We start from the raw sequence: 22949 nt of genomic DNA on the forward strand, positions 1-22949 counted from the left end.
TCTTGAGTTTGAAATGATGGTTCAATATCCAAGAATCTTAACTCACTTCAGCATGGCGGGGGCAATGCTGCATCAGTAGGATGGCAGGGAGAGGCCATGGGCAAATGGGGGGAGACCCTGAAGAGGGAGAGAGAGAGAGAGAGTGAATGGGGTGTCCAGGGCACCGGGAACCACCACTTTCTCTGCCAGGCAAGTCTCAGATTACAAAAATGACCTGTGAACAGCCCCCTTGCCAGGCACTTGGGGGAATCACTCTTTTTATAAATGCCTCCAATCACAAACCTGTCACTTTGGGCCATTCTGTCACACTGTAAAGTTTTAGCTACCATATAGATGTGAATTATTACTATTTTTTAAAGATTTATTTGTCTGAGAGAGAGAGAGAGTACAAGCAGGGGGAGCGGCAGGCAGAGGGAGAAGCAGGTTCCCCACTGAGCAGGAAGCCCCATGCGGGACTCAATCCCAGGACCCTGGGATCATGACCTGAGCTGAAGGCAGACGCTTAACTGACTGAGCCACCCAGGCATCCCAGATGTGAATTATTTTTTAACGAAATAAAAAAAAAAATATTTGAAGTTTATTTCCATTAAGGTATTTTGCCCCCATTTCAATTTTAATTTCTAAGGTCCCAGTGCTACCTGCCAGATAATTCAGAGCACACGATATACAGACCTCAGACTGGCTTCTTTTGGTAACTTCCAAATGTCCATTGTCCTAGCACACCGATAAAGCTTTCTGTTTGTAATATCCCTTACTTAACTCTGGTCTAAATTTGCCTTTAATTTTTCTTTGTAAAGATGCTTTGGGGATTAGCAGAGCACAAATGCCTCCCCTGGGTATGCTTCTGCTTTCTGTGTTTTCTCCACTAAGCGAACTTTCCCTGGGCTATCTCATCTACATAGTCAGTGAATTGCTATTGCCTTTGCCCAGAGCCTTCCTGATGATGGCAGCCAAACCGCAAGCTACCTAAGAGCGAAGCCAGGGATGTAAACGGGACTCGGCAAAGTTCTAAGCAGATGCTCCTGGAGGCTGGAAAACAAACATGGCCAAGCTCTCAGGGAGGTAACAGGATGGGCTGCGGCATGAGACCGGGGGCTTCTGCTCCCCTTACCTCAGAGCTGGAGGAGGCAATACATCGCATTTTTCATTCTCCTGAAAGATGGCAAATCCCCCCTATTGTTGACTCCCTTCCCTGCACGGATGGGCTGGCTAATGCCTCTTGGCATCTAGAAAGGAGACGAGGCTCCTAAATGTCCTGTTTCTCAGAACTCCCCATTCCCTTGGCAGAGTCTTCAGTGGGGGAGAAGCCTATTGAAGAGGGGTCCTCAAAAGTCAGTCTCTCTCACACACTCTTCAGGTAACTGGCCACCTTTAACATCCTCACTGTGCTCTGCCAGGGGCCACTACCTTCACATCGCCCCTCAGCTCTTCTCCCAGAATTACCTGAATGGAAATTTCATTAATGGGCTTCAAAATAGCAGAGACCAGATGGGCAACTGTGTATCTGTGTCACAAGGCCTGGACTAGAACAGAGATACAGCTGTGTCTGGCATATGGAGTGACAGCCTTCCTCTTCATGTGTCTATTTGCCTCAACGTGTATAACAAGGTACCCCATAGAGTGCTTTCTCTGAGCCTCTTTTCTCTTCCCTTTTCTCTTCTCTCTATTCTTTTCTCTTCCTCCTTCCTTCTTTCTTTCTCTTTTTTTTCCTTCCTTCATTTTTTTTAAGATTTTATTTATTTATTTGAGAGAGAGAGAGATGGAGAGAGAGAGAGGATGAGTGGGGGAGGGCCAGAGGGAGAAGCAGGCTCCCCACCCAACAGGGAGCCTGATGTGGGACTTGATCCTGGGACTCCAGGATCATGACCTGAGCCCAAGGCAGTCGCTTAACCGACTGAGCCACCCAGGTGCCCCTCCTTCCTTCTTTCCTTCCTTCCTTCCTTTCCTTCCTTTCTTCCTTCCTTCCTTTCCTTCCTTCCTTCCTTCCAGCTGTATTCTTAATGGAATCACATGGGACCAGATCTTTAATGGAAGATTCAGTGCAGTGGGTCCTCTTATTCGTTAGTGTAAGATCAGCTGGCCCCTGCTCTGGGCAAAGGGTGTGAGGCCAGTTTCTGTCTAACTTAGAAGAGTTGCCCTCTCCCTTGGTGTGGAAAATCTGGGGAAAAGATGGATCTGTTTGCATAAGAAGCCATGAAGATTGAGGACTTTGTTTTAGGAAAAATGCAGGCTTTTGAGTGAGTCTAAGCGGTCCTAATCAAGGCCCAAGCCCTGTAACACTGGGGCTTGTGAGGCTCAGCAACTGAGTGTTTCCCAGATAGAGGCCACCCTTATATCCTGTACCTTGACAGAGATAGCCTCTGAGCGGCCTACACGGGGGGAGGGGGGGAATGAGGTCAGCAGGATGATGGCAAGGCCATGCAGGGACCATGGGGAAGGTGGCATGGCAGAGGCTGGTGTCTAGGGATAGCTCCAACTGATCTGTGAGAATGTGTGAGGCAGTTTTTGTGGACTCTTCCTGAGGAGTTTATTCCAGCCTTCATGGGGCTGGAATAGAGAGGATGCTATAGAGTCAACAAACATTGGCTTTATTTTTATTTATTTATTTTTTTAAAAATAGGCAGAGTGGCAGGCAGAGGGAGAGGGAGAAGCAGGCTCTCCACCGAGCAGGGAGCTGGATGTGGGACTCGATCCCAGGACCCTGGGAACATGACCTGAGCTGAAGGCAGCCACTTAACCAACTGACCCACCCAGGCACTCCAAACATTGGCTTTAAATATCCACAGAATATCTGCATGGCTGAAGGGGTAACCCACCTTCTCAGCTTGCCTTCTCAACACTGAGTTGCCTCATCCCTTTCAGAATCCCCATGTACTCAGCCAGGTTTCGTGGTGTCTTAATCTGCTTGGATCATCATTACAAAATACCATACGCTGGGTGGCTAAGCAACAGAAATTTATTTTCTCACAATTTAGGAGGCTAGCAGATCTAGATCAAGGTGCCAGCATGGTTGGGTTCTAGTGAGGACTCTCTTCCTGACTTATGCGTGGCCACATTTTTGCTGTGTCCTCATATGGCAGAGAGAGGAAGCAAGCTCCCAATCTCTACTTAAAAGGGCAGTCTCTACTAATCCCATCATGAATGTCCCACCCTCATGACCTCATCTAATCCTAATTACCTCTCAAAGACCCCGTCTCCAAATACCATCACACTGGGGATTAGGGCTTCAAAATACAAACTTTGGGGGGACGGAGTTAGTCCATAACACATGGGTTGCTCTGAACTCTTCCAGTCATATTCCCAGCCTTCCTAGAAAGGGGAAACTGTACTTGTTCTTCTTTTTTAATTTATGACCATAAGTATGTATTTGTGCTTATTGTTCAATAGTGAAATGAAAGGATAAACAACTCTAAGTCATCATTTTTACCAGTATCTGAACTTGGATTAGATTTTGTGATCTGACCCATTTCTTTGATGTAGTCTATAAGTTAGTCAAGAATACCATACTTTAAATGGATGTTAAGTGAAGAAAAATGACAAGCATGAAATCTGAAAATAATGGATTTTACCTTTTTGTTCACATTCATTGCTGGGGAAGAGGACCTATAGTATTCCCACTTGAGCAGCAAACTCTTTGTGAAGGCTTTTATGTATGTATGTATGTATGTAGTTTTAAGTTTTTATTTAAATTCCAGTTAACATATCACGTGATATTAGTTTTAGGAGTAGAATTTAGTGATTTGTCACTTATATACAACACCTGGTGCTCATCACAACAAGTGCCCTCCTTAGTACTCATCACCCATCTAGCCCATCCCCCACCCATCACCCCTCCAGCAACCCTTGGTTTGTTCTCTATAGTTAAGAGTCTGTTTTATGGTTTTGCCTCTCTCTTTTTTCCCCCCTATGTTCACCTGTTTTATTTCTTAAATTCCACACATGAGTGAAATCATATACAGTATTTGTTTTTCTCTGACTGACTTACTTTGCCTTGGATAATACACTCTGGCTTCAACTATGTTATTGCAAATGGCAAGATTTCATTCTTTTTTTTTTTATGGCTGAGTAATAAATACCACATCTTCCTTATCCATTCATCAGTGGATGGATGTTTGGGTTCTTTCCATAATTTGGCTGTTGTTGATAATGCTGCTATAAATATTGGGGTGCATGTATCCCTTTGAGTCAGTATGTTTGTATCCTTTGGGTAAATACCTAGTAGTGCAATTGTTGGGTCATAGGGTAGTTCTATTTTTAACTTTTTGAGGAACCTCCATACTGCTTTCCAGAGTGGCCACACCAGTTTGCATTCCCACCAATAGTGTAAGAGTGTGCCCATTTCTCCACTTCTTCACCACACCTGTTTTTTCTTGTTAATTTTAGTCATCTGACAGGTGTGAGGTGATATCTTATTATAGTTTTGATTTGTATTTCCCTGATGATCAGTGATGTTGAGCATCTTTTCTTGCAGTGCTATCTTCTTAGGGAGAGAGTCTGATTTTTCTCTGGGACTCATTCTTCTGAACATTCATTTACATCTTCCTTGACTTGACTCTTCCAAGTCAGTCCTTCAGTCTCCTCCTTATGGCACATACCCACAGCCTTGCTTCCTCCCTTGACACAGAGGCTGTGTCACAATTATGAAGAATAAAGAGCTTAACTCTGCCCTGCTGCTCTCCTCTTCACACCTCAGGGATGAGAAGATTGTCTTCAGGCCTTGTCTCATTCTCCTGTTGAGGTGGGATTTCGGGAGGCAGCCCCAGCCTACAGGGTTTGGAGGCTGCCTCCCCACAGCCTAGAAAACACTGCTAACCCCCCACTCTGTTGGGTCAGAACTTTTACACTAGAAACAGTGGTGATAATCAAAATATTAAGCAACCAGTAACACAGTCAGAACAGATGCTGACCCTAATAAGACATAGATACAGACATATAGTTGAAAATTACCTCAATGTCATTTCTAGTTGTAAGAGCTAGGACTCCAACTCCAAGTGAATTAAATAAAAAAGGGCTCCCACAGTCTTTGGTAGGGTTGGATAGGGGGGCAGTGTGTGGATATGGCTTGAAGCTTGACTGGATCCAGGGGCTCAAATGGTGTTGCTTGGTCTCTGTGCATGTCTCCATCTGTCTCTCACCTCTACCTTCCCTCTGTGGGTTGGCCTCCTCCTGCAGACTAGCTCTCAATGTGGTGAAGAAGATAGCTAATGGAAGTCCCATGGAAACATCCTTTCTGTTTAGCAACTCTAATGGGAAAAGGCACTTCTCTGTCCCCATGTCTATATGTCATCATAGGGAAGGACTCTGATTGATCCACTTGGATCATCAGCCATTAGATTGACTAATCACTGTTGCCAGGGAGATAAGGTCAATTTTGTTACTCTGTGTGTGTGGTTTTGCTTGATTGTGTCATGAGACTCCTATGGAACAGAAAAAGAATAGTTCCTCAAAAGAAATAGAGAGGTGGGGCGCCTGGGTGGCTCAGTCGGTTAAATGTCTGCCTTCGGCTCAGGTCATGGTCCCAGGGTCCTGGGATCGAGCCCTGCATCGGGCTCCCTGCTCAGCGGAAAGCCTGCTTCTCTCTCTCCCTCTGCTGCTCCCCCTTGCTTGTGTGCTCACTCTCGCTCTCTCTCTCTGTCAAATAAATAAAAAATAAAAAAAGTCTTTAAAATGCTTGGGAAAAAAAAGAAAGAGAGAGGTACTGGCAGGGAAAAAATGAGATTCATCCACTATCTACTTGTTAATCAATAGCAAGATACTAGGTAAAGAGTAGAAGAACTCTCAGCACAGACTTGAGCGCTGCTGCTCTTGACATCGTCTACAGTTGGGACGATGCTTCTGTAACAGGTGGGTGGAAATCCCAAAAGGCTGACCCCTGGTGAGTAGCATGGTGGAGGGTAGAGGGGATTACCTGTGTGACTTGGCTTTCCTTTTGTGCATTTGCAGATGAATTATTGGGTGCTGTGCCTCTGTCTTTTTTCTGAGAGCATCTAGCAGACCCTCGTGCAGGGCAGGGAAGGTGAGGGGGTCCAGGGCGCCTCCTAGCAACTTTCTCTCATGAACTGTTGCCCACGCACACCTCCCTGTCTTGCACATGCTGTGTTTCTGTGCAGGGTGTGGAGACAAAGCTCTTCATGGTCCAATGAAGAGAGGTTGGATTAAACTGACTCATTCTATTTTTTAAAGGTTTATTTTTATCAGTAGTGGGTGGGATGGGGTTAAAAAGGTAGTTGATGATGTTTAGGTGTGAGTGGGAACCTGCCTCTTATTTCCATTCACTATAATTGGACGTGGATGGGTTTTTAAGGACAAGGTGGAATGAGAGGGGGCTTAAAGAAAGGAGGGGAGGGCTCATAATAGGAGGTCGCTCCAGGCAGAGCAGCTAGAGAACAGGAAAGGTTTATAGCTAAAGGTGGGTAAAGCCAATAGAAAGGGCAAGGAGGAAAGGCATCTTCCTGGGAGGGAAGGCAGGCTGTGGGGGAGATGGATGGAGATGCAGGGAGGGAGCGAGGGAGGGAGGGAGATGCAGAGAGAGGGGCTGACGGAGGATTTGCCAGCTAGGAGTAATCTAGTGAAGCCGTGATAGGGAAAGGAGCTGAGGAGAGTTGTGATGTTTGTGGATCAGCCACGTAGATAAATAATTTTAGCTGTCATGGTAGAAAATGCATATCACAATTCATGCAGTGTGCAAAGTAAACCCTAGGAGCAAAAAGATTACAGATGGAGGTCCAGTGTCACCCACACTTTGCTAATTTGATTCCGTAGCCCTTTAACAGGTGCTAACACACATTCATTGGATGCTTAATGTGTGCCAGGCACAGGGCTAACCATGTGACCAGCATTATCTCACTGAATCCTCCTAACAGCCCTACAGACAGGCACTGTCTAAGCAACCTGATTCTATAGATGGAGGAATAGGTTCAAAGAGCTACAAGTTGTCTAAGATCACAGAACTGGGCTCTGGACTATGACAGCTGGATTCTAGTGCCAGGGGACTGATCTCTCTCCTACCCGCTCAAAAACCTTCTTCCTTGGCCCCGTGAACTAGTTGCCTAGGGCTGCTGTAATAAAGTCCCACAGACTGGGTGGCTTAGAACCACAGAAAGTTGTTTCATGGTTTTAAGGCCAGAGTGTGAAATCAAGGTGTCAGCAGGGCCATGCTCCCTTTGCAGGGCCTCGGGAGAGATCTGTTCCAGGTCTCTCCCACAGCTTCTGGTGGCTATTTGGCTTGTAGCAGTACAATTCCATCTCCACATGGCATTCTTCGGGCCTCGGTCTGTCTCTTCGCATGGCGTTCTTTTTATAAAGACACCAGTCATACTGGATTAGGGGCCCACTCAACTCCTGTGTGACCTTGTCTTAACTGATGACACCTGCAACATCCTATTTCCAAATAAGGTCACATCCGGAGGCACTGGGCATTAGAACCTCAATGTATGAATTTGGGGTAGTGGATAGTTCAACCCACCACCCAGGATCCCATGGACAGGGGTCCTGCAGGTTGGCGTCCTCTCGGCCCCTTCTCATCTCCAGCTGGGCCTCTGGCAAGCTCCCCCTGGCCCCGCTGCTGGCTCTGGGGCTCAGCTGGAGGGCGCACACTGCAGTGATGGCCTTGGCCCAATGGGCTGGAGTCGCTGCCAGGGGCAGGTGTGTATCTGCTGCTGCCACGGCCAGCCGCAACTTTGTCATCATCACCATGTCCTGTGGACCCGCTGAAGAACCTCCTGCTGTGCTTTGTTCGCCATCCTTGTTTGTCCTCTGCAGCCTAGACTCCCAGCCTCCCTCTGTGTGCTTCTCTATGGTGCTGGTGTTTAGTAAATGCTCTTGGAGAATGACTTTGTCCCGACCGTAGATGCAGCACGATTCATTTCCCCCTTCCTTCCTGTGGCCTTAACATGAGTCTCCACCTCTGCCTGCTAAGACCCCAGAAAGGCAAATGGAAATAATATACCTGCTTGGGGGTGTCCCCCTATCTTTGAGAGTGGAATCATCAGCATCCTTGCTCTTTCTTACAGTGACTTTGAGAGCTGAGGCTTGTTGGACTAATTTCATGGCTGGTTTCTAGGCGGCAGCGCAATTGGTAGGAAACTGTGATTTGAATGATCGTGTTAACTCCCCAGAAAAGCAAGACCCGCTGTCTCTCCTCTTGCTGCTTTGGAAGTCTGTAGAGGACACACACAGTCACATTCCCCTTTACTGTATAATGTTCCAATCAGCAGCGAGCATAATGAAATCCAATTAATGTGTTAGGCTGTTGTGATTCCAAAAATATTTTACATTCCCTGGAGGGGCTGAGGAAATTGGAGGAATCAAGGTATTATAGCAAACCCTTAATTTGCAGGAAGGTTCTTCAATCATTTTGGAGGTGGTAGATTTGTTCTTGAGAAAACGAAAATAGATCACCTCTCCAAAATGAGGCTGTCCCTGAGATCATTCTGAGGAGTCTTTATTCAGATGCTAGGCCTTTTGCGCAAGTCTAATGATCCTTTGGTTTGGATACATATGAATTATTAAGGTCAGTTAATTAACACATTTTTCTTCTGCTGAAGTAATTAGATGAATAGAGCTCTTGCCCTCTTTTTTGGCTTTCCTGGCAGTTGCTCAGGGCTGAATAGAGGCAGTAAACATATTGCCACACAGATGCTAACCAGAGAAGTAGTTTTTCGGTTTCCATTTGATTTCTGAAGTGTCATCCTGCCACCGTAGGCAGCTTTCACTTGGGGACGGGAGTGGGAGGGCTGCGGGAGCTAAAGGAGACTGACGGAGGGCAAGAACCAATAACGAGCTTTCGTCTGAAGCTGCCTAGACCATCTTCTGGATCACCAATATTCATTTGTCACTCTGCCTAATTTAGGCTTTACATCTTACAATTTTGTGTTCCCTTTGCGAAGCCTCTATGTCATTTATATAAAGGTTATCTGAAGTGAATGGTTATTATGGCTGTTTGTATTAATATTCCAAGGCCATTTCCTTTCTGCCCCCAGTGTGAACACAGATTTTATTGTTGCCAGAAATTAGAAGTTGGTATGTTTAAAGTGACTTTTCTGTAATTTGTGTTTCCTGATTTTCTAGGTCAGTGGTTCCCAAGATTGCCTTTGTATCAGAATCATCTGGGGAGCATAATAAAGTACAGATTCTCAGCCTTCCCCTCACATCTGTGGTCTCGGAATCTCTCGGGATGGGGCCTGGAAATCTGGATTTAAAAAATGTCCCAGGGGGAGTCTGATGCTCATTCAAGTTTTGGGGACTGTTATTCTTGGTAACGACAATGGAAATGCCAATATGCAGCATCTCTCCTTTTCTTTGCTGAGGGGCAGTCTGTTAACACTGTGCGCGTGGGGCTTGATCTCCGGCCCATGGAGGCCTTCCAGATCAGCCCAGGCAGACCTACAAAATGGCACTGGTGGCTTGGGTTGTGTGTGGGGTAGGTCTTCATCCGCGTGGGTTGATGGTTTTGTCTCCGGGGCTCTATGGACCAGAATAACTAGCATTTTATAGAAATGACCTGCTGCGAGAAGGCTGGCCAGCTGGGGACGCAGTGCCTCGTAGAAGAGAACGATAAAGACGTAGGTCCCAACTGTATGGTGATATATTCAGAGTCCCAAGTCAGTTTTAGAGCACTGTGTCATAGAAGGATGATGGTGGTGGTGGTGATGATGATGATTCAGCAAAACTCTGATTGGAGGCAAGGGAGTGGAATGGGGGGTTGGAGAAGAGGAGGTAGAAACTGTGTTGTCTCTAAGGTGGGGAAGGTGGCCCAGCAGTGCCCCCCCTGGTCCCTGGTGTGCAGACCATAAAGGTTTCCTGGCTCACCATTGCCTTGCTGAGGTTTAATGTGTTCTCTTGGTACTTTGCCCCCATCTTCTACACTTCATGATTACATTTGCTGATTTTAATAATATTGGCCCTAAAATTGGATACAGGGGAAGGTCTTCCATGGTGTGATTTACCCCAGCCTCACACCTTCCAGGGTGGCCCTGCAGACAGGTCTTGGCATGGGAGTAGGAGGGCAGGGCTGCTCTCTAGCACCCATCTTGGGAATGTGGGGAATTTTCGTGAAGACTTGCGAGGATTCCCAAGAAAAATGGTAAAATGGGCATTATGATTGGTGGTAGGGCTGATAGATTGTAAAGATGAGAATTCATGATCAAAAGCAGGAGTGAAGATACTGCTAGCTTTGAGTGCTCTTTGAGATGGCAGAGTTGAGGCACTTGGGCTGAGTAATGGGGATACTGGGTCACATTTGTTGTCATTTGGGATGAATAGCAGATTCTAAGTGCTTTATATACCTCCCTTATTTAATTCTTACAGAAACTCTGAAGCAAATATTATTATGAGGGGCACAACCCCTTATCTGCAATTCTGAAATCCCAAAAGCTTTGAAAACCTCGTTTTTCATAACTCGTTTGGAGGTTCTAGCAGGGGAGCGCAGCTACTCGTATACCCTTGACTGAAGAACGGTCCTCCTCTATCGGGGAAGGTCGTCCTCTTCGACCGAGCGCGCAGCTTCGGGAGGGACGCACATGGAGCGGTGAGGGAGGAAGGGGACACCCACCTCGCCAGCCAGATCAGCCGAATCAACCCTGGCGATCAATGGGGTGACAGATGTCGCAGCCAGATCGCCCTCACATCCCATAACTCATTTGAATATAAAACTGATGTGACCTGAAATCTTTTGATAGGAAAACAGAACTTGAACTTATGTGAGACTATTTATAGTTTTGCTTTATCCCACTTAGTGTGAATATTCATATGTTTTGCTGCAGAAATATATTTTTCTGTAGAAATAATAATGGACTTGATTATAGGAGACTGTGTCAGGGCTCGCTGGGTATGTTACATAATATGTGGAATGGACAATGCTTTACTCTTCGGCAGTCCAGACAGTCTGGATTCTGGGGACCCATCTGACCCCAATCTGAATTTTGTGATAGGGATTTTCATTTTGTCTCTCCACTTCAGTAGAAAAACTGAAGCTTAAGGAGGTTAAGTAATCTGTCTGGGGTCACAAACCTGCGAAGTTGGGAGCTATCATTCTAATACAGGTCCATTTTGAGCTTTTCTGCTAAAAGTTGCTATTTCTTCCTTGGTTTTGAATCATGTCCCCCAAAGCTCCACTTTTTGTTATCTTGTTTGTATGGCGGGCCCCAGGAGGAGAGATATGTGTGTGTGTGTGTGTGTGTATGTATGTATGGGGGATGGGTGTGAGTGTAGGGATGGAGTCAGGTCTTCCTGCCTAGCTGCCCTCCCTCTTTCTGCCCTCCACTCTGTAAACACTTGGCATTTGTCCTAAAACACAAGTCTGATCATTCCACTGATCTGCTTAAAATCCTCCAGTGCTGCCAAAGTCAAGACCAACCTCCTTAGGATGGGATATAAAGTCCTCTCTGAACTGGCTCCGCCGTCACTTGAGCATCATGGAGGGCTGACATGTGTGGACTCCGGAGCTGGGCCAGAGGGTAACACTCCCTCTCTGCTGCTCCCGTGCTTGAGCATGTCCCTTACCTCTGTGCCTCAGGTTTTTTTTCTTCTATAAAATAAGGATGATCGTCATCTCCTTCCTGGGTTGTAGCGAGGAGTGAATGAGTTAACGCCATGTAAGCTATTTAGAGAAGTGCACACAGAAAGCACTCAGGTGAGGTTAGCTGTTATTATTAGGGTTTCTCTAGTGTTTTTGCTGGTTGCTGAGACTCCTTCCTTTCCCCACCTAACCCCACACTTTGACCATCTTCCCAGAATAGGGAATATGATCCTAGCCTTCTTGACCTTGATCATGCTTTTGCCTTTGCCTTCGTCCTATTGCCTGCCTGCCTGTCAGCAACCTGTTTATCTTTTGCAATTCAAGGGTCATCTTCTCCTTGAAGACTTTGCCAAATTGCCCTCTTCCTCCCTGTCCTTCAGGCCTCCATGATGCTACATTTGTACTTCTGTTTTGGCCACCTTCTTCTTGGTTTGCTGATCATTCTCTTTCCCTGAATCGGAAGGCCCTGAGAATGAGTCCTGCAAGTGTTTGTATCTCCTCTCTGGAAGAGAATCTAAGTCATACAATCAATGTGTGTGAGTAAATGTTTTGGGGAGAATTCTTTCCAACTTGGGTAGAAATGTCTGCTACAGACACTATTTATAAGCAACAGAATTCACTCTTGATAATTGGAGCTCAAAAGGAATTTACTAAAGGATTATTAAGTAACTCACAGGATTTCCAAGAAACCGGAGAACGGGACTTGCATGTTTTATAGCCAGGAACAGGATAGAAGTTATTGTCTGTGGGTTGTTCCAGTGGAGGCCCTCTTGCCATGCTGAGCCACGACCAGGATCTCCCTTGCTGACACTGAGCCTGGGGCACTGCCCCTCCCCCCATCATTGCCACCGCTGCCTCTGAAACCTGACCTTCTCTCTTGCCACCCTCCCCCATCCTTGCCAGCGTGTTGCACGTAGTGCCTGGGTATTGCCTTCTAATTGAATTTCTTTCTTTCAAATTGCATTGCTGTCTTGCAAATGGAAATCTCCCCCGAGTGCACCTGATTGGTAGATCTTGGTCACATGACGGTGTGTAGCCTGCAAGGGAGTCTGGGAAGCGGATGGGAAAGCGTGAGTTCAGGATGTGAGGGGTGCCCCAGCATGGAAGGGGCTTTCCAAGGTGCCGGGTGGCTGGGATGTCTTGTGTGGTGAGGTTGGCGGTGGTGGCAAGGACACATCAGTAGCGGTGGAGTGGAGAGGGTTTCCTGGGCAGCAGGCGGAGAACTTGTATACGCTAAGATTGGGAGACCCCTAAGACTCTGTGCAGAAAAATGAGGGGGACTTTTCAAAAAGAGAAAGACATGTATCATATGATCTCACTGATATGAGGAATTCTTAATCGCAGGAGACAAACTGAGGGTTGCTGGAGTGGGGGGTGGGGTGGGAGGGATGGGGGGACTGGGTGATAGACACTGGGGAGGGTATGTGCTCTGGTAAGCGCTGTGAATTGTGCAAGACTGTTGAATCTCAGATCTGTACCTCTGAAACAAATAATGCAATATATGTTAAGAAAAAAAAAAGAAGAAGAAGGTAGCGGGAGGGGAAGAATGAAGCGGGGGAAATCGGAGGGGTGGACGAACCATGGGAGACGATGGACTCTGAAAAACAAACTGAGGGTTCTAGAGGGGAGGGGGGTGGGAGGATGGGTTAGCCTGGTGGTGGGTATTGAGGAGGGCACGTTCTGCATGGAGCACTGGGTGTTATGCACAAACAATGAATCATGGAACACTTCATCTAGAAGTAATGATGTAATGTATGGGGATTAACATAAGAATAAAAAAAAAGAGAGAGAAGAAAAAAAAAAATGAGGGGGACTTTTCGAGCTTGGAGTTCCAGAGCACTGACTTTTTTACGTGTGCTCATCATTATCCGCGCTCATTCTTCCCTGTGAAGACGGATGTTGTATGGCAAACAAGGATCACACGCATCTCAGTGGCTCTCCTTTCTACACTGTTGACTGCAAGGTGTTCATGGATAATGGAGGAAGGACTTATTCATTGTGTAAATCAGGGCTGTTCAACAGATGTTCTTTACATGCACTGCCCACTAGCCACATGTGGATAGCACTTGATATGTGGCTAATGTGACTCAGGCGTTGCATTTTTAATTTATTTAATGTTACTCAATTTAACTGTAAGTCGCCGCATGCAGGTAGTGGCTGTATGTGCAGGTCTAGATAATGTGACCAGTTGAAGAAGGCAAAAAAGGTCACATTTTATGTGTGAAAAAATGCATATAATATACATAATATAAAACCACGCATTGCTTCTTGCCAAATAAAGCCTTTAGTTTATTGATAGAAATATTGGGGCACCTGGGTGGCTCAGTGGGTTAAGCATGCAACTCTTGATTTCGGCTCAGGTCATGATCTCAGGGTGGTGACGTGGAGCCCCATGTCTGGCTCCCTGCTAGGCATAGAGGCTGCCTAAGATATTCTCTTGCCATCTGGTCCTCTCCTTCTCTCTCTCTGTCTCTCTTTCTCTCTCTCTTAAAGAAAAAAAATTTGGTGGCATGCTGATTTAGCAACAAATAAGTAATGGTAAAATACTGGATTTAATCTTCAATAGTAATCCCTCACTTTAAGGTTTGTTAAACTAAGAATCTAAAAACTAGAGTTTGCAATATTTTCCAAGTAAAACACTTTGAAAAGCACTATTATCTGCCAAAAATAGAAGAAGGGTCAGTGTTGAGGACATTGGTCCTCAAACCACACATCAGAGTCCCATTGGCAGGCGTGTCATGACACAGATTGCAGGGTCCCGTCTTCAGAGCTTCTGATTGTCTAGGTCTGAGTGGGACTGAGAATTTGCATTTCTAACGGGTTCTCAGGTGATGGTCATGCTGCTCATCTGGGGACTATATTTGAGAACCCCTGACTTAAGAGATGCTCTGTTAAATACAATGAAACCAAGCTTTTCATTGTAGGACAGCTCCATATCTTTCATCTGCAAATAGTAGTCTGGTATTCTGAAGTTTCCCCGGGGGAGCTACGTGTGTGGCATTATCCCACATTGATCTGATCATAAAACCCTTTTCCACAGGGTATCCCAAGGACTAAAGTTGGAGAAAACACAATTCTATGAAATTCTATTGAATTAAACATAAAGCTCAGTTTCTCATTCTTCCACTTCCTTTATCCAGCCAACAAAATTGGATTTCCCCTGGGCTCTGTTCTTTTTTTTTTTTTTTTTAAAGATTTTATTTATTTGTCAGAGAGAGAGCAAGCACAAGCAGGGGGAGCAGCAGGCAGAGGGAGAAGCAGGCTCTCCGCTGAGCAAGGAGCCCGACTTGAGACTCCATCCCAGGACCCCGGAATCATGACCTGAGCCGAAGGCAGACACTTATCCAACCGTGTCACCAGGCATCCCTGTCCCCCCCACCCCCACCCCTGTGCCCCCGGGCTCCGTTCTGAGATGCTTTTTCTTTTATATCTCTCCTCATAGGAGAGCTCATCTAAGACCAGGACTTTAATGCGGAGGACACCCAATCTCTTCTCTGAACACATAGTGTATCCATCCACTGCCTACCTAGCATTTTTATCTCAAATAGAACATGTCCTGAACTGAACTTTTGTTTAGACTCCCACTGGCCCAATCTGACTCCTCTCCTGGTTTCTCCTTTTTTTTCCCCCCTGGTTTCTCCTTCTTTTTTTTTTTTTTTTAAAATATTTATTTATTTGAGAGAGACAGAGATAGAGCTCGAGCAGGAAGGAGGGAGAGAAGCAGACACCCCGCGGAGCAGGGAGCCCGATGCGGGGCTCGATCCCAGGACCCTGGGATCATGACCTGAGCCGAAGGCAGAGGCTTAACCATCTGAGCCACCCAGGCGCCCCCTGGTTTCTCCTTCTTAGTAAAGGGTATCACCATTTGCTGCCTGGATTGTCTTCAAATCCATCAGCAAGGTCTATGATTTCTGGCCAAAGAAGTTATGTATGAGAGTATATGTGTATATACTTCATACACATGAGTTCAGCCACAAGACATGTGTGTATATATGAACAGCACCAACATGGTTTTCAAACACACCTTCATAAATAGATAAGGTCTCCTTTTACTCATTGATAATGCCACATGCTAGTTCAAGATAGGCATTATTTTTGATCATATCATCGCATTCTTTTAAAATGGGATGACTCATTTCCCTAGGTTACACCATCCTGGAGGTTACAGTGGTGTTGTAATGTAAGAGAAAAAAAACGTATTTTTCTAGCTCTGCTCCCATCTGTAATTGTGGAAACTCATATAGTTCTCAGATCTTTGCAGCTAGTTCAGGAAGACTCTGAGATGCTTTGCCTGTGCTTGGGAGCTAGTCCTCCGTGGCAACTTGCCCACTCTTCCTTCCCCCACTGTGCAATGTTACCCATCACCCAGGGAGGGACACAGATGCATATCATTCTCTCCTACCTCTCCTCTCTTCCGGAAAGAGGTGGGTCGCACTTCAGGCCTGGGCTGCTCTCTCTCTCTGCTCTAATGAGCTCCACATTTCTCTGAAGTGGGATATGAAGAGATACTGAGCTCTTCTAGATTCTGTTAGGCTGTCAGAGTTCCTTTTTAACTTTTTGCAGAGGACTGTTTTTATGTTCTGTTCCTAACTGAAAATTTAGTGAAATAGATCTTTTATTTTTCATTTTTTTTTATTTCAGACTCTTTTCCTGGAACTCAGGCAAGTAAGTGTCCCTGTATCTCCTTTCCCTTCATACATGGATCTTGTGTTCTTGGATCAAGTTTGTATAACTTTATTCTCCTTTTCTTTAGGAAGACTTGTAGGAAGTGGCTTCTTGTTCCTCATACAAATAAAACTGTGGGAGAACTGTGGGAAGGCCCAGTGGTCTTCCTTGTTTTCCTCCTGTGATATATCCAACCTCTCACTAACTATGTATCCTACCCCCCCCACATTGCCATAAATGTTCCTGACTGTGTGTGTGTCTATTAAGTAAATGATAGGTCTACCCCTCTCCATTTTATTTGAACCATACTATAACATCCAGGGGTGGATATTCTGTAGGCTTCTCTTCCTGTCATCTTCCTTCTGGAGTGTCCTGAATTGTTCTTACTTACCTTCAAAAACCATGTATGAGGGTCAGAGATAGAGATTTTATCCTTTGAACCATGTTGGAAATCTAAAGATCATTAAGCCCCTGAGCATACTTCTTCAGACTTCATTGACTTTGCTGACATGAAGAGAAAGATCCAAATTGCAGTCTGAGCTTCAGAGGAGAGCCTCACGGAAGAGCAGAATGCTCTCCTTGTCTTTCTCTGTCCACCCCTCAGTTCCGCTCTTTGCTCTTTCCACCAGAGCCAGACCTCTTGCAGCTCGCAGGGCACGTGGGGACTGCAGAGGCTGCCGGGAGTCGTGTAGGTGGAGGGGGGCTTTAAGCACAGCTTAGCATGAGTACTGCCTTGATTGCTCACCAGAAAATCATGTGGACAGATGGTGGGTCTTTTTAGTTTTTCACTTATTAGCAGTTTGTCATGTAGCATAATCCTACTTAGGCAACTGGGTACAGTTAGGGCTTATGTAATTTAAAAGATCAGTAAACAAAGAATGAAGGAGTCATGAATTCAGTGTGTGGTGTGTATTTTTTCAAACTCAGAACAGCACCAACATGGTTTTAAAACACACATTGAAAGGGAAACCATGTCTGTGGTTGTATCATAGTCCCGAATAAATAATTTAGAGATTCACTTGTCCAGGCCCTCTGCCAGTTTAATCCCAAATCATTCATGTCACTGGATGGATCCAATTTTCAACTGACAGTTTTTCAACAATTAAAACAAAATCTTATAGTAGAAAGATAGAAACATCTTCTCCTGCCTGTCTGATGAAAGAGAGATTCTAGGGAGAGTCTTCTCTTAAACCTTAGGCGGGGGGGGAAAGAGTGGGATTTGTGAAACCCAAAAGGCGACTCCTGATGGTTTCCTGAGGATCCTGAAGGCCTGCTGTAGACAGAGGACCAAATGTGTCAACAATAGCTTTAATTTTCCCTCCAGAACAGGGGTTTCCAAACCTGATTGCACAACAGAATCACTGAGGGAGCCTATTAAAAATAGAGATTCTTGGTCGAGTTTGGGCTATCAGATTCAGCAGGTCTAGGGGTGAGGAACTAACCCACCCTCAGAGCAGGTAGCAGCCACTTGACTTTCTTGGCTTCTGGAATTTTTGCCGAGGAAAAAACATAAGCTAAAGACAAGGTGGTTCCAGGTTTTCATTAAAACCTAACCTCCCTGAAGAACTGCTTCTACTGGGTGACTCCGGTCCCAGTATGATTTCTTGTAAAGTATTTGGAACAGCTTTTTATTTCTTCTCAGTTTTCTTGCAACTCTCTCTTCAAATTTTTATTGCCTGCCTGGCAAATATCTGATGGGATACCATGTACCTCCCAAATGCCCTCATTATCACTAGTGACTGTTACTAATTAATTGCTCCCAATAGAATCATTCAAAAAGCATTGTTTTTTGGCACATGTCTTGCATTGCTTTCAGAGTTATATCATTTATTCAAAGATCTATTCATCCAGTTTGCTGGTGATTTATTATCTAGTGTTATTTATACAATTTAAATATCAGCACATAGTTTAATAATCATAGTATTCAAACTGTATGTATATATGGATGTTTGCTTGTACTTATATAAGTAGGTAAAATAATCAGGCATTTCTTCACTAGAAATGACATATAAAGGAAAAATGTAATCAGCTATTAAAAATTAGATGCAAATGAATTTATTGCATTATTATAAACATTTCTCTGTTTGAACGTTCGGAATCTAAAAATTCTCATTATATCTCCTCAAAAAGTGATGAAAGGAAACAAAATCCTTTGTTTAAGGCAAAAAAACAACTTAGTGCCTTATTAATTTATTTTCTTCCTACCATGAAGCTAATTTGAATAATCAATTTTTTTTATAGTGTGATAACTCTGATCTAAAATTCATCATTCAAGTAAAGGACCAACATCACTTGTGTATTCACTAAATTTGAAATGGTTGTGACTGTCTCAACTTCATCTTTCTCCCCTGGTCCCTTTCCTTAAGAGACAACCCTCCATCTTTTGCCAGGCTCAGATCCATGCCTCATGGCCATTGGCATGGAGTGGCTGGTAGCAGCCGATGCTTGGATTCACAGAAGTGAATTTCACAGTGTTGAAATGAGTTGCTATCCCTTCCATTTCACACTTGATTTTCTTGTGAACCATTGATCAAATTCCACCCAAATCCTGTGATTAATGGCATTTAAACATCTCTACTTGCTCTCTATCTTTCCCTTTTAAGGAACATTGCTGTTTTCCTTTTTCTTCAAAGTTTCTTCTGAAATTCAGAACTTTCTTGCAGGAGACAATTGTTCTCACAGGAAACAGTTTTTACCTTCAGGCAGTTCTTGCTGTAGGGAGCACTTTACATACAATAGAAGTAGACTCCTTTTGGGTGTCTGCTCAGCCCACAATAACCACCCTACCCCCCACTTTCATCTGAGAACTGTCTCCTGATCCACAGGCGTGACCCTCAGCCTCCAGGTTTATCCTAATAGCCTTGACTACCTCCTCTAACCATGGGGAGGGGGGACCACTTGACCCAAAGTGAATCTATTATAGTCTCTCTCCTCAGAAAACAAAGTGGGGATTCAGACACAGATAGGTTTTGTGAGTGACTATAATTAGGACGTGTCATTTTTAGAAGGGAAACAATAATGCTGCAAAACAATCACAAATCCCATGGTCCTAGGCCCTTCAGCGTTGGTTTACGCTTACATTTGGCTGATTTAATCTGGGCGCAACTGAGCAGCTCTGCTATGTGGGCCTTTTCTCCTCATCTCAGAACCAGTGCCCTAGGCTGGGCATGGATTCATGGTGCTCTAATCTGAATGTTTGTGTTCCTGACTGCGTTCGTCTGTGGACCTTCTAACCTCCAAGGAGATGGTATTAGGAGGTAGGGCCTATGAAAGGTAAGGAGTTCATGAGGGTGAAGAACAAAGTAAACACAAAGAATCAAAAGGAGGGATGGAAAGTCCTGATGATTTTCCTGTTCCTGGTTCCAGGTCTTTTTTTAGTCTTGGCGACATCTCTGCCCTAGGTTTCTGTGCAAGATCTCTGCCTACTTTTAATAAATCTGTCTCTGTGTGGACACTAAGTGGAGAGTGGCGAGGAGGTCAAATGGAGCTAGCTCAGTCACAGCACCAATGCACGCTCATCTGAGCCGTAGTTGCAAGGGGCTAGGTAAACAGATGAGCAGAGGACACTTCTCCCAAGGACATTTCTAAAATTATGACGAGATCAGGGGCATAGGCAGCTTCCCACTTTTCAAGAAGTAGGGTCCGTTGGAGCAAGCCCTGGATGGTCCCTTAAAGACAGCTTTTGGAGGATCTTCAAACATTGGGAAGTTTCCACTCTTTGCAGAAAGCCTTTAACCTTCCTTCAGGTACCTTTCCTCAGTAGGGATGTAAACAGAATGCAAAGCTCTGTTGGTCAAGTAGGTAGAGTAGAAAACTTTAATGTTGACATGTTACACATGATGGATGATCTCCAAATGTGTATCTGCAGTCATTTCCAGCTTCTACTTTAAGCTCCAGATCTGGATACCATCTGCCTTTTGACAAGTCTATTTAGAAGTCTAATGGGCATCTCAAACTTAAGTTGTCTTAGGTGAAATTGCCAACCACCCTCTCTCTCCTCAAAACACTTGTTGCTCCTCCCCTCTTCTCCAGTACAGTATCTGGTACTTCCTTCGATCTAGTTGTTGAGCTCAGACACTTAAAGACATCCTTGTTTCCTCATTTTTCTGCATCTAATCCATCAGCCTTACACTTGATTTTCTTTTTTTTTTTTTTAAGATTTTATTTATTTATTTGACAGAGACACAGCAAGAGAGGGAACACAAACAGGGGGTGGGAGAGGGAGAAGCAGGCTTCCCACTGAGCAGGGAGCTTGATGTGGGGCTCGATCCCAGGACTCTGGGATCATCACCTGAGCCAAAGGCAGATGCTTAATGACTGAGCCACCCAGGAGCCCCTAAATTGATTTTCAAAATAAATCCTGACTCTGACCACATATCACCTTCACACTGTCACATTTTCCCTGAGTCATTGTCCTTTTCACTGGTCCCCCTGTATCCTCTCCTACCACTCTGAATTCCCTCCTTAGAGTAGCCATAGTGACCTTTAAAAAATACTGTCAGTCATTTCGCTCTTGCTCAAAGCTCTGCAGTGACTTTCCATTCAACTTTATTTTTAATTTTTATTTTTTAAGTAGGCTCCACGCCCAACGTGGGGCTTGAACTCACAACCCCAAGATCAAGAGTTGCATGCTCTACTGACTGAGTGAGTTAGGCACCCCTCCATCCAGCTTCTAATACAATTCACATTCCTTTTGGCTTGTTCTTTCATGTCATTCAGGTTTTTGCTTCGTGATTACCACTCAGAGAGGTCTTACCTGCTCATTGTCTGTAAAACAGCTGACCTGCTTCACCCACCCACAGTCCCTGCCAGTTTCCTTCACTTTTGTTTTTCCTCATAGCCCTTACTATTTTAAGTTATGTATTTACTATTTCTTATAGTTTCTGTGTCCCATGAGAATGTAAAATCCGTGAATACAGTGATTCTGCCATTTATGTTGCTATAGTCTCAGTTTCTAGAACAGAGCCTGGCATGTAGTAGGTGCTCAATAAATATATTTTCTGAATGAAGGATTACATGAATCCTGAAGCACGAGGTACTCAGGGCCGCTGTGTGCATGACTTCCTGGGACTGCATTCATTCCCGAGACGCAGGTGGCAGTTCGGAAATTGGTGAAAGACACACCTATATGGTGGATATTTCACAGACATTTTGTTTCCTAAAATTATTTCCACCCATTCCTTCTGGAAGTTTGAGGGATCAGAATGGGAACTTCAAGTGACTAGGTAGCAAGAAGCTGTGTAGGTAAGCATCTTTTCTGTTTTTTTTTTTTTTTTTTTTTTTAATAAGATGGAATAGGAAGCATCCTTATAGGTTTCCCTTCCATTGTAACCTCTGTTTTCACTCAGATGATGTTGGGTTAATTTGCTAAGAGCTTTTGGTCATTCTGTGAACACAGAGCATAGAAGCAAGACTTTACATATCAGAGAATTGTTCTATTCAATTAACCCTAAGTATTTCGTCTCAGAGTAGAAGAATCTACTCTGTATGGGAATCCATAGCAGCCTTTTGAGAGGGAAAGAAAAGCCTGAGCGGTGGCATCAGGACAGGATGATGATGAATTTCTGGGTCCCTTTGGGGACCCACTTGGTTGTAAAAGGTTTACACATGTTAGGTTAATATACCAGAGCCTGCTGCTTGCCTTTATTTTTTTCTTTAATAAGAGAGCTTAATGAGGTCACTAAGTGGATTACTTTTACCTTAATTCCCAGATCAATTGCTCTTACTCCTTTAGCCTCCTTACCTGACCCAGAGGCCAACCATCACGGATACCCAGGGGGAGCTGTTCTCCTTGGAAGCTCCTGGCCACCCACGGTCAAGTTCCCCTGCACAGCCCAGCAAAAGTGAATGACATCGTCATGTGCCAAGTGTTTCTTCTTTCCTCATCTCTCCATCCCAGACTTCTGATGGCAGCTCAGTGTCCTTGTGTAGGCTCACTCTAGAACCTTCATTTCTCCAAAGCAATTTCCTCTTTATATCCATTTTTGCCTTTCTGATCTAGAAGCTTCCCTTTTCTTTTTTTTTTAAAAGATTTTATTCATTTATTCAACAGAGAGAGACACAGCGAGAGAGGGGACACAAGCGGGGCGGGGGGAGAGGGAGAAGCAGGCTTCCCGCTGAGCAAGGAGCCTGATGTGGGACTCGATCCCAGGACCCCGGGACTATGACCTGAGCTGAAGGCAGACGCTTAATGACTGAGCCAGCTAGGCACTCAGAAGCTTCCCTTTTCTTGTGTGGAATATTCGGCCTAATTGAACAGAGTAGAAGTTTGCAGAGTTTCCCATATCATCTCCTCCCAGTTGAGTTCGATGTTCAATGTCCCTGCCAGGCTGTCATGGAGTTGCCTGTTAAGCAATTCTTGTTTGATACAAGATCCCAAACCCAAATGTTCTAGCTAGGGTGCTGATTTGGCTGGCCACAGTGCTCTTAATTTAATCTTCACCTGGGATTTAGGTGGGAATTTTTGTTTTTAAGATTAAGCAGAGGCAACAGCAGGTTCTGTTGGAGAGGTCTTAAATGCAAATTTACTCCCTCAAATGTTCAAGCCCAGTTGAAACAGATTGTTTCTTTCTTTTTTTTTTAAACAACCTCTGTACTCTTTGTTTTATATCTTTTTCCTCTTCTGTTCTTTCTCAAAAATGTCCTGGCAACTCATGTGTGGATGGATATCTTGACAAGGGAGTGTCCACTCTCTTTCATTCCTGAAGAGAAACTAAATTTTTATCTAAAACAGTAATGAACGTTGTAAGAGCCAGTTGAATTAACA

The sequence above is a fragment of the Mirounga leonina genome, unplaced genomic scaffold (assembly GCF_011800145.1).
Source record: "Mirounga leonina isolate KUSES-001 unplaced genomic scaffold, KU_Mleo_1.0 Mir_174, whole genome shotgun sequence".
NCBI lineage: Eukaryota > Metazoa > Chordata > Mammalia > Carnivora > Phocidae > Mirounga > Mirounga leonina.